Below are 11420 nucleotides of genomic sequence, written 5' to 3' on the forward strand. Positions count from 1 at the left end.
GTTTCCAGGTATTTGTACCTTGTCTTTCTCGAGAACTTAGCAGCTTCCTTGTTCATACTTTTTTCATAGATTTTAGTGAAGATTGAATTTTGAAGGAGCTATCATGGACCATAGGCTTTCTGATAGCAGTGGTGAGCTGAAAGTTTTGTTTTAGTTTGTTTCCTCTTTCCCCCATGTATTTCAGTATTTGATGATTTTGAGGTTCAAGAACTTGGTTTCTTGAGGCTTGGTTTATTGATGGCAAAGTTAGGTGGCTTTCCTTTGTTAATTTGAGTGAATATTTAGGGTTTGTAAGCCATTTCTATTCAATAGTTTTACTCACAAAAGGTTCTAGCCTCCTTTTTCTCACACCCGGTTCTCTTTCCCAATGTTGTAATTTCTACATTGTTTCAAAGTGTTCTGCAAACCTTGGCATATATTTTTCAATATCATAGAAGCTTTATTCAGCTAATGAGTTTTTTCTGTTCTGCAGGAACAGATGATGATCTCCCTTCTTCACATCAGAATAGGTTTCCAAGAGGGGGTCGCGCTGCTGCAGGCAATGGAAGATCAGCAGTTGTAGGTTCTGTGGGCAATGGAAGATCATCAGTTGCTCCTTTGCCTAGGATTCATGGTGGTGACATGGAAACGCAAATCCATCTCATTGAACAGGAAGCATGCAGTTCGGTCCTGCGTGCCTTCAAAGCACAATCAGATGCTTTAACTTGGGTATTTGTCAATTTTTGTTCAATAGTTTATCCCATAAACAATGAGTAAAGTAGGTTTTAAATCTATTTAAACCAAATGTGTTTTCCCTCTCAGGAGAAGGAAAGTTTAATATCCGGAGGACAAGGTCTGACTATACTCTGCCTTGCTCTACTGAGCAGCTTTTATTAAATATCTATTGACTTCTTGTCATATATGCATTTAAAATGCGAGCTATGCTCAATCATTTCTGTTAGGGGATGGAGAACGACAGGTGGGATCCAGCCTGGAATGCTCAGTACAAGTCAGCCTATTCGTGACCCTGTGCCTAGTCCTACAGTATCAGGATCACGCAAGAAACAGAAAACGTCACAATCTGTAGCTTCATTGTTGATGGTTGTACCATCTCCTGCACTGCATCCATCAATGCAACCGTCTTCATCAGCCTTGAGACAAGGTCCTCCACCAGGTGGAAAGAGCAAGAAGTCAAAATCTGTGAGTCACTTTGTTCCAAGGAAGTTGTCCGTTGTCCGCCGCCGTCATCAGCCACCCGCCGCCGCCGTTAGACGCCGCGCCGGCCGTCACTTCCGGTGACCGTTGAACACCAAAACTTCCAGAGTTTTTCGACTTGACGCCAGCATCAAGGATCTAGGCTTCGTTTCACCAGGGAGAGCCTACAACTCAGTGGATGTTGGACGTGGCCCTTCGACTTTTAGCTGTTGGCGATGCTTCTTCTTTCTTTTTTCTCCGACGACGGCGTGATCTACAACAGCAGTATAGTCATTATCTTTACTTTCTCCATCTCCTTGCGCCTGTCGTCTCTCCACAAAGCAATCAAGTCAGCCACGTTCGCCGCTGATCTTTAGCTGCAGTTTTGGTTCTGCTCATCACCCTTTCTTCCTTTGCTTTTCTTCAAAGATAAAGCAACACAAAAGAAATGAGTTCCTGGAAACTTGAAGTGGGTCTTGCTACCCCTCACCATTACAAGTCCTCTCGGCAAAAGCCAAGGCTAGCTGCAGAACATGCTTCGGCTTCGCAGTCTGTGAAGGCGGGGATTTCCAAGATACTAACTGCTATTGTGGCATTTGATCGTCTTGTTAATTCCCTCAGTTCACTTAAAGACATCGCTGAATTACGTGACAAATTGCATAAGACAAGGTTTGATATTGAACAGCTCGTTAAAGAGTCTTCAGCTAAACTAAGGGAAGCAAGAGAAGCTGTGCAAGATGCAGAAACCTTAAAGAAATCTGTCGATGACAAGCTTGCAGCTGGGAGGGAGACAGCAGATTCATCTTCTGTTCCTAAAGAAGTTCGTCCATCAAGTTATGATGTCCATGTGCTGGAGGAAAAGGTGACCAAGAAACACGAGGAAGAAGATGAGGGTTGAAGCCGCAGCTCTTGGGGCTAAGGCTGGCCGTCAGTCCAATATTGGGGATAAAGAGGCTGGAAAAAGTTTGAAAATTCCGGATAAGAAGGCAAATCGAGTGGAGATTTTGGTGCCAAAGGTTACGGAATCGGAGCTTCATAAACAGAGAGTGAAGCAGCAGGCGCCGACTTAGAAGATAGTGGAGAAGGCCAAAGAGAAGCAGTGTAGGACTACGGCGGGGGAAAAATATGAGAGGATGTTGGAGTCCACCTCAAAGGGGTGCAGTAATGATAAGACTGGATGCTACACGTTATTTATTGATAACTTACCAGAGAACATTCACTGGAAGAGGTTTGGATCTTTATTTCGCTCTCATGGTCAGGTTCTTGATGCTTTTATTCCAAATAAAAGAAATTCAAAAGGAGTTCGCTTTGGTTTCATTCGCTTCGCAACTATCGATGAAGCAATGAGAGCGATCTCAAAAATGAATGGTTCTCATATCGACGGAAGCAAAATTGGTGTTTATTTCGCTAAATTCAAACCTGGACAGTCGTTTTGGAGAAAGTCCTCGACAGGTGTTCTTCGCAAGTCCGGGATGGAAGATTTTTCGAGGAAGAATCATTATAAAGTTGAAGGTGTTATAGATGAAGAAAAACTTCAGGTGTTGAGCAATTGTCTAGTGGGGTGGTGCAAGGACTTTGTCAAAATTGGTCATCTCGCCAGACAAATGCAAGCGAAGGGCCTCACTAGCTTCACCTTAATGAGAGCTGCTAGTAATGCGATTTTAATGATTTTCGAAGACAATGCTTCATTGAGAAGCGTGAAGAACGATAAATCAAATATTCTCGCAGAGTGGTTCTCCATAGTCGAAGCTTGGTCAGAGAGTTTGGTAATGGAGTGTCGTCGAGTATGGTTAGTTTGCGAGGGTGTTCCTTTTCACACATGGAATTGGGATACTTTCAAGAACATTGCTGATAAGTGGGGTTTATTACTAGCTATCGACGAAAGTTGTCAATCTCCATCATCCTTTGATCGGGCAAAAATTCAAGTCCTAACAAAGGCTGATGCGAGAATTGATGCGATGGTGGAATTGAAGGTTGGTGACAACTTCTTCAAGGTCATGGTGCATGAGATAGAACCTTCATTCAAACCAAACTCTTGGGCTCCTGAAGAAGACGAGTCTCATTAGATCTTGTCTCTTCAATTGTGGTTGTTTTAGTCTATATGGTTGTAGGTGTTGCTTTTAATTTGTATTATGTTCTGTTGCGCTGTTTTATTCCTACTGCTGGTGGTGTAATTAGAAGTAAGGTGATTAGACTGTGGCTTTGGATGAGGTCATATGAGGTTAAGGTGTTTGTTGTAATGGTGTACATCACCATGAGAGGATATTCCGTGGTGTCTTTTGTATCGGGTATTTTATCAATAAAATTTGAGGTACTTTTTTCTTCCTTCCGATGTTCGTTAACATACTTTTAGTAAGTGAACGAATACAAAGGGAGTTTTTAATGAGACCTCCAACTTCTATCAAAAAATGAATGGAATATGCATATCCTACTTTCTCCATTCACTGATGATGTATGTTATTTTGCTGTATCCTCGATGAAGTCGACACAGTACCCTTCCGCAGGGCCTCCTGGCAGACCCCAGGCTTCTAACCGTATGTCTTCAGGGGCCTTTGCAATGAATGAACCTGCTGAAGCAGCACCGTACGATCCATTAATTGGAAGGAATGTTTGGACAAGGTGGCCTGAAGACAATCATTTTTATGAGGTTGTTATAACAGACTATAATCGAGTTGAGGTATATTTTGTAGTTGTATATATAGTACAATGTTAATTATTGTACCTTTATAATCCTATTTTTCCATGTTGATAGGGGCGGCATTCTTTGGTTTATGACATTAATACAGCAGATGAAACTTGGGAATGGGTCAATCTCAAAGAGGTAGGATTATTTCATTTTCATGCTATCTCTGGAAAGTATTATTGTTTTGTATCACCTCATTTACCTTCAACTAGTATGTTATATAGAAATTTTAATAACTACAAGTCTACAACTTTGATCTTTGTAGCATATTTTTCTCCGAATCTTTTATGCTATTGACAAGACATTGCAGAATTTTGCATGTCTATCCTCGTGGCCTGAACCATATGTTTCCAGATGTATGGTTTAAATCACATCAATTTACGGACTTATACTACATTGTCAAGCTTATCAGTTAGTCAATGATCAATATGTTTTTCTTGAATTTTGGTGCAGTTTGGTTTGGAAAAAATGAAATTATGGAGGTGCCAATATACCTTGCATATATTTGGATATATCTATTAATACAAGCAAGGGTCTTGTGATAAAGTTTTATATCCCAGTTGTTGATAACTTGATATAACTATTACTTGATTCAAGTTGTGTTACCAAGTAATGACCAATGTCATCAACTGTCTGTGCACGTCTTGACAATTTGCTTTGTTATTATCATTCTCAGTCAAATGTAATGGTTTTGCATTATTCAGAGGATAGGGTTCATGTTTTGGAGCTATTGTACCTATGATCCCCATTTATCATTCATAACTTTGTAATATTGCATGCTGAAGTGGTAACATTTTCAATAACGACACTAAACTTTTTGTTACTTCCAAGAATGTCTTTTACTATCTTCTTGTGCCTTTCACTACATCAGGCTCATAATGAGCTGTAAGAAACATAGAATGGTATTTTATGTATCCACTTCTTCGGTCACTCAAATACAATATCAGAGTAAGTCCTTTGTATTATGCTTTCTTGCCACTCAACTGTTTGTTATACATATGATCTAGATATCTCCTGAAGATATTAGATGGGAAGGTGATGTTCCTGGAATATCCCATAGAGGTAGTCACCCTGGACCAGGCCTTGGGATTAAGAAGTCCATGGGTCATGGTGGTGGGGTGGTTGGAGCAGGAAGAGGTAGGGGGAGTATAAAGGGTCAGGGTAGGAAGGATTTCCCTTTGGCGCAAAATGGTGTTGGGAAAAAGGTTTTGGGTGATATTAAGATACTACATACAGATACTCTAATTAAGGAGGTACAATTGCTGCTCAAAGATAACCTAATGTTCTGAGTTTGCCTAAATATGTTGTGTAATTGTTTTCTAATTTTGGAAATTTTGATTAGGTGGAAAAAGTCTTTGGTGTAAGCCATCCCGATCCTATAGATATTGAGAAAGCAAAGAAAGTGTTGAACGTGCGTATTGTCCTCTAATGATATTCTTGTGTTCTATATCAGCTATTGCAGCAATCATGATGTGTAGTCATTATTGCAGGAGCATGAACAAACCTAATTGATGCAATTGCAAGACTTGAAGATGCATCTGATGGTGAAAGTGGTAATAACTAACTACATAAGTTACATAATTTCAGTTAAAATAAGGATGCAACAATCTTCTATTGTACAATTTAATTGTAGCTTTTGGATGTTCAGTTTACCTGTGGCAAAGGTGTGAAAAAAAATCCAATTAATTATTGTTTTTCCTCATTACCACTCTTGTAAGAACGAATGCAATGATACAAATTTCAAACAGACAAGAACACCGCATGTACGATGTAGCTTCTATCTTAAGCCTGCTTACAGCAGCAAGATGAGAACCCATTCGGGGGGAGGGGTGGTGTCGAGCTTGTGACATGTCTAAGCTGGTGTGACCTCATATGTTTTCTTTAAACCCATTTTCTGGGGTATATGGCTCAAAGCAGAGGTTTTATAGCTCTATTCATGAAGAATGCACATTACCATCTTAAACACATATGATACAAATGAAACTTGTCATTTATTTCCCTATTTTTCTGCAATAGGTGTCCAAAACACAGTTTGGGTAGTCATGGTTTATAGTTTTTATTTATTTGTTTGGCTTAAAAGCAGATGAACATCTATTGCTCGCAAGGACAACCAATGGATCAACCAAGGGCATGGAGAAAACTGCGGCTTGATGAGAATGATTGAAGGGCCTAATGGCATATACGTGGGATTTTAGCCAGCTTTATATATATCCTGTTGAAGAAGTTCTTGTATCTTGTTTTATCCTTTACTTTTCTATCAGCTAGGCTATTGTCCATTTCATGGTACATAAATCTTTCTTTCTTTTTTTGGAGGGGTGGTGGGGTGTTAGAAGGTTCATTGGACTTGGTCTTATTGTAACTTCAACTTGGCTGTCAACTAGGAAAATGCTTTGTATAAATTTTCAAAAAAATTATTTTCATTTTGTAACTCTTTTTCATCTTTGTCCCCATCTTGTTCATTTGGTTGCGGTCATGTCCAGTGGGGACCCATGTTTCCAATTTTGGGAACCACAAGGTTTAATTTCCTGCAAGTTGCTAAAATATGTACACACACAAACACAAAACTTCAACAAATACAATGGAAGGCAAATTTCACAGCAATTCAACCAACCAGTCTAAGAACAGGTTGCTTGTGCTTCAATTAGGCAATAAATTCAAGGATACAATTCACCATCTCAGCATCATAATCGAGGCCTTCCATTTCAAAGTGGCTAACTAGTTTGATTAATCGCCTTTCGGTGCGTCCTGCTTCAGATTTCAGCTTGTTATCGAGCTTATTCACACACTCGAAAATCCATCCCGAGTTCCCATGACAAAAAGCTTTGGTTTCAGGGATTGCAATATGGCATTGTGGTGTCCTCCAAAGAGGGTACCCGAGGTCATCATACCGAAAGGGTACCCAAGACTTACGTATCCCACAACTTGCTCGAGTTTATCTACCGCAGAACCTGAAATATGTGTCCCTGTCAAAAGAAGATGCGCCCCGTTTACCTCTGACCATTAAGAAAATTCAATGCAAAGAAAACAAAACCTATATAATTTCAGCACATCAGTTCTAAGGGTGATTTAAGTGGATAGAAACCAAACAATGCATTCACAACTTAATAAAGGATAATTTTTAATGTATAAAATTGTTAAGAAAATAAACCGAGTACAAGTAATTTCCCTATAACCAGATTAGTGAGAATGCGAAATAAAAGCGGAAAAATAATACCCGAAAATTGATAACGGAGTTCAGCCAATTGTGCTTACGTCTCCGGGCTGCTGCAGATCTTTTACTAAGAGAGAAAATTTACAGGTGTTTACAAAACACTCACTACTCACAAGAAGCTCTCTAGTATAGGAAGAAAGAAATGTTTTGGGATGATTTTGAAGCTAAATGGGTAAGGGTATTTATAGTAGAAACTTAGGGACTAATCTTTGAAAATACCCTAAAGTGCAATGACTAAAGTGAATTTACCCATTCCTATTTTCAACAAACATCTACCAAAATTTTACCAAACTTTGAAAAACATTTTTCAAAGAAACATTTACCAAACTTTGAAAAAAATATTTTCCAAAGTTGGTTGCCAAACTTTGAAACTTTTAACAATCTCCCACTTGAAGACTGATTTTAATATGTCTTCACACCTCGATCAATGCAGCAGCATGTCTGGTCTTGTTATTCTAGCATGCCAACTGAAGTTGAACACAACTTCAGTTTGTCCGTAGTCACCGTCTTTGTCAACATGTCTGCCGGATTTTGAGCTCCACTAATCTTTTCAAGTTTCAAAATCCCATCTTCCAGAAGAGACCGGATAAAATGATATCTCAATTGTATGTGCTTTGTCCTGGAATGAAAAGACGGATTCTTTGCTAGATGGATAGTACTTTGACTGTCGCAATACAAGATATTGTTTTCTTGTTTCTTGCCTAACTCTTCCAAGAAACTTTGGAGCCAAACCATCTCCTTGCTGGCTTCCGTAACAGCGACATATTCTGCTTCAGTTGTGGAGAGAGCAACTATCTTCTGTAGTTGAGAAACCCAACTCACTGCAGTTCCTCCTAGAGTATAGACATACCCTGTAGTGCTCCTTCTGATGTCGACATTTCCGGCTAAGTCAGCATCTACATAGCCTGTCAGTATCATATCTCCACCTTTGAAACAAAGTGCTTTGTTTGTGGTACCCCGAAGATATCTGAGGATCCATTTGACTGCTTCCCAGTGTACCTTGCCCGGATTATTCATGTACCTGCTAACAGCTCCCACTGCATGAGCAATATCTGGTCTGGTACAAACCATGGCATACATCAGACTTCCAATTGCTGAGGCATACGGCACCTTCACCATGTGTGCACGTTCTTCCTCCGTCTTTGGTGATTGGTCTTTGGAGAGTCTGAAATGAACACCTAAAGGTGTACTTACTGGTTTAGCATCTTGCATGTTGAACCTGGAGAGTACTTTGTTGATGTACTCAGCCTGTGATAACATCAAAGTCCCCGACTTTGTGTCTCTCTTGATCCTCATCCCAAGAATCTGCTTTGCAGCGCCCAGATCCTTCATAGCAAACTGCTTCGATAATTTTTGCTTCAAGTGTATAATCTCTTGCATGTCTGAGCCTGCAACGAGCATGTCATCAACGTACAATAATAAAATAATGAAGTTGTTGTCGAACCTCTTGATGTAGCAACAATGATCTGCTTGGCATCTGATAAAACCACTGCCACTCATGAAGCTATCGAACTTCTTGTACCACTGTCTAGGAGCTTGTTTTAAACCATACAAGCTCTTCTTCAACCTGCATACCAGGTTTTTCTTGTCTGCCTCTATGAAGCCTTCTGGCTGCCTCATATAGATTTCTTCCTCCAAATCACCATGAAGGAAAGCTGTCTTTACATCTAACTGCTCAAGATGTAAATTCTCTGCAGCTACAATTTTCAACACCAGTCTGATTGTAGACAATTTTACGACTGGAGAGAAAATTTCATTGTAGTCAATACCTTCTTTTTGCTGAAAGCCTTTGACAACCAATCTTGCTTTGTAGCGTTTGCTCCCATCGTGCTCTTCTTTGATCCTGTAAATCCACTTGTTGTGGAGCGCTTTCTTGCCTGGTGGTAATTCAGCTAATTCCTATGTCTGATTTGACATAAGCGAGTCCATCTCATCTTTCATGGAAGACTCCCACTTGACTGAATCCTCCACTTGCATTGCTTCATCATAGCACTCTGGTTCACCATTGTCAGTCAGCAACAAGTAGTGTAAAGAAGGAGAATACCGCTGGGTTGGTTTAGGAATTCTGGAGGAGCGTCTCAGTTTTGGTGTGCCTGGTTCTTCTTGAACTGCTTCAGGATTGATCTGAACATCATTTCCAGAAATCTCCTCGAACTCAGCAAATTCCTTTGTTTCAGCTTCGGTATTACTTGATTCTGCGGTTGATCTATCTTTGTACATCACATTTTCATTGAAAATGACGTCTCTGCTTCTGATGATCTTCTGATTTTCATAGTCCCAAAACCGGTAACCGAACTCATCACCGCCATAACCAACAAAGGCACATTTGTTGGACTTAGCATCAAGCTTACTTCTTTCAGCAGAGTCTATGTGTACATAAGAAATACAACCAAACACTCTTAAGTGTGAAAGGTTTATTTCTTTCTTGCTCCAAACTTCCTCTGGTATTCTGCCATCCAAAGGAACTGAGGGCCCACGGTTGATCAAGTAAGCTGCAGTGTTGATTGCTTCAGCCCATAGAAATTTGGGCAAGCCGGCATGTATCCTCATACTTCTGGCACGTTCATTCAGAGTTCTGTTCATGCGCTCTGCTACACCATTATGTTGCGGTGTCTTGGGAACTGTTGTCTCCATCTTGATCCCATTGTTTGCACAGAAATCTCTGAATCTACTGTCTCTGTACTCTCCTCCATTGTCAGACCTCAACCGCTTGACTTTCAAACCAGTCTCATTTTCCACCATGGCCTTCCATTTTCTGAAGATATCGAAGACTTCTGATTTCTTCTTTAGAAAATAAACCCACACCTTCCTTGTTGAATCATCGATGAAGGTGACATAATATAGTGAGCATGCAAGAGATGGAACTGGGGATGGTCCCCATACATCAGTATGAACCAATTCTAACCTTTCTGCCTTGGGTGTCTTGCCAATCTTTGCAAAACTGACTTTCTTTTGTTTGCCAAAGATGCAATCCTCGCATAGTCCGACATCTACATTTTTTAGATCCGGCAGCTTCCCTTTTGACAAAAGTGTCTTCATCCCTTTCTCGCTCATATGGCCAAGCCTTTGGTGCCATAGGTTTGATTTTCCATCAGCATCTGCTACTGCAATGATATTCTCTAAATTTGAGGTTACATAGAGAGTACCAGTCTTCTTACCACGAGCAATGACGAGTGCTCCTTTGGTAATCTTCCATTCACAGCCTGAAAAGGTTGTGCTATATCCTTCTCCATCAAGCTGTCCAACAGAAATCAGATTTCTTTTGAGGCCAGGAATATGTCTCACTCCTGTCAGCTTCCAGGTGGTCTGGTTTGGCAACTTTAGTCGGATGTCTCCTTTTCCGACGATCTTTAAGGTTTCATCATCAGCAAGATGAACCTTCCCAAAATCACCACTGACATAGTTCTCCATGATTTCTTGGCATGGGGTGGAGTGGAAAGATGCCCCTGAATCCAAGATCCATGATTCAATTGGACTGTTGACGCTTAGAATCATGGCATCACCTGTCTCCTCTGTCACGTTGGCAGATTCCTGTGCATCAGTATCTTTCTTCAGTGCTCGGCAATCTCTTTTAAAGTGACCTTTCTTGCCACAATTATAACAGGTAAAATCTTTCTTTCCCGTTCTAGATTTTTCCCGTCTAGATTTTGATCTGCCACGATTTGAATATCTTTCTGAAGTTCTTCCTCTAGACTCCGTGTGCAAGGCTGAGGAGGTTGATGCTTCACCCGATTCTTTCCGTCGAATTTCTTCACTCAGTACCAGATCCCGAACATCGTCGAATTTTAATTTGCTGTTTCCCGACGAACTGCTGACTGCTGTAACAGTAGCATTCCAACTGTCTGGTAGAGATGATAAGAGAATTAAAGCTCGAACTTCATCATCGAACTCAATTTCCACTGAACTCAACTGGGTTGTGATTGTGTTGAGTTCATTTAGGTGTTGTGCCACCGATGCCCCTTCCGTCATCCGCAAATTGAATAATCGCCTCATCAAATGAACTTTGTTTGAGGCCGATGGTTTTTCATACATACTGGAGAGAGCCGCCATAAGACCCGCCGTGGTCTTTTCCTTTGCTATGTTGAAAGCAACATTTCGGGACAACGTCAGTCGGATGACTCCGAGGGCTTGTCGGTCGAGAAGAGCCCAGTCTTCATTCTTCATGCCCTCTAGTTGCTTTCCTGAGAGAGGTTGATAAAGATTTTTCTAGTACAGAAAATCTTCAATCTGCATCTTCCAAAAGCCAAAGTCCGCACCATCGAACTTTTCAATTTTCACCTTCCCTTCGTCTGCAGCCATCGCTTCCACTCGAATCTGGCTTCTTTTGGATCGTTTCTGACAATTCTTGCGAAC

At 40.6% G+C, this 11420-nt stretch overlaps 1 pseudogene; it reads left to right on the forward strand.

Annotated features, from left to right (window-relative positions):
- LOC120117518 lies at positions 1-5642 on the forward strand (annotated as a pseudogene).
- The last annotated feature ends 5778 nt before the right edge of the window (positions 5643-11420 follow it).

The sequence above is a fragment of the Hibiscus syriacus genome, unplaced genomic scaffold (genome assembly GCF_006381635.1).
Source record: "Hibiscus syriacus cultivar Baekdansim isolate YM2019G1 unplaced genomic scaffold, ASM638163v2 tig00110320_pilon, whole genome shotgun sequence".
NCBI classification, from domain to species: domain Eukaryota; kingdom Viridiplantae; phylum Streptophyta; class Magnoliopsida; order Malvales; family Malvaceae; genus Hibiscus; species Hibiscus syriacus.